Here is a 1,692-nt window from a genome sequence, read left to right on the forward strand (position 1 = left end):
GAATGAGAAAGTCACCCTTCAAATTCACCCTATCACTTTTCCTCACCAAAATCTCTTATCTCTTGAAATTAACCAACTCTATTGAGCAGAAATTGAATTTATCATAATTATCATAGTTTTTTTTAACAGATTCCATTTTTTGTTCACATATACAGGGAAAGACAAGAGATTACAGAACTTTTGTATACCTTCATGCCTATGGGTAGCATTAGAGAATGGCATGAAGATACCAAAAACATTTTTAAAATGTAAATCATGCTATATATTTGGAAAGATTTAGTTCAATAAAGACTGATCCATTTGTTCAAATTGAAGTTACACGTGTCCTATGATTCATTTTTGTCTTTATGAATGCTATCTTTATGTTAAAAGAAGATGGTTTGAGGACTGAAGAGAAATGTCATGAAAACTTTTTAGTAAGTATCAATTATCATTCAGTAGTAAGGTGGTTTCCCAAAGCATAGATAATAGCAATAATTAGTCATCAGAATAAGCAAAGAAGATTATCAAGTCAAAAAACTAGTTCAAGCAATAATCCTGAGGCTAGCGAGAAGAAAATTGGATTTTTACAAGAAAATCATTGAGTAAAACCTTGTCTCCAGTGAGGAAAACAGATCTTTCTGAAAGAGTTTCACTAAGATAGAATTGTTGCACATTCTGTTACCATTCTGCAAAATTTTCCCCTCAAGTTTATTTTTGACCTAAAGAAAATCAATAGCATACTCTACTGGGATTATCAATGTTCCCATACTGAAATCATAACAGTGGATTCCACTGAAACCATCACATGTCAGAAGTGAGTCTTTATCACCCAGTTCTTGTACCTAGTGAGTTTAAGACAGTGACTCTGTTGTGAAAGTTTGATCTCTTATTAAAAGTGCAATCCCACTCTGATGTTCCATTCTCAAATGTTTATGAAGCTCATACAGTACTTTTATTTTTTTGGCTTTTGTAAGGCAAATGGGGTTAAATAAGGCCACACAGCTAGGTACTTATTAAACATCTGAGGATTTGAACTCAGGTACTCCTGACCCCAGGGACGGTGCTCTATCCACTGTACCACCTAGCCACGCCCCCTACAGTACTTTTTACAAGCTAATGGTCAATCATATGTGTCTATGATGCCAATTATTCCCTACTAGATGATTTAGAATTGGGCTGAAATTGAATAGAAAATCAAAGAAATCAACTTCCAACTCTCCATCGTGGAGCAGATGGGAGTTTCAGGAGTATCAGAACTTGAAACAAAAGAAAGAAAATAGATTTGTGGGGGGGCAGTTATGTGCTCTTGCGCAAATCACTTATATGCTATTAGCCACAGCATTCCTTGAAGTGTGGCCAGGGGTGACAGGGTAGAGAGTAAAAAAAATCTCACAGTTCTAACAATCTAATTTGGCTAGAGCATATCCATTATGTAGGGAAATAAAAGGAGACAACATACATATGTCATACCAAAGACACAAAAATAAATTTTTATTGTTTATCAAGGAATTATTGATAAGGCTTTTTGGCATCTCTAAGAAGTTATTAATTAGCAGCAAATTCCTTTGTATTACTTCTACTCAAGGATCACTAAGGAGCAAGTGATATGAAAGACTTAAATCAGACTTGGCCTTCCCATGAATATTGTTAATGGCACAGATTCTAACAAAGGCACCATTTAATTTGAATACTCCTTTAGCAGCCACTCAC

This window comes from Macrotis lagotis, chromosome 4 (assembly GCF_037893015.1).
Source record: "Macrotis lagotis isolate mMagLag1 chromosome 4, bilby.v1.9.chrom.fasta, whole genome shotgun sequence".
Lineage (NCBI taxonomy): Eukaryota > Metazoa > Chordata > Mammalia > Peramelemorphia > Peramelidae > Macrotis > Macrotis lagotis.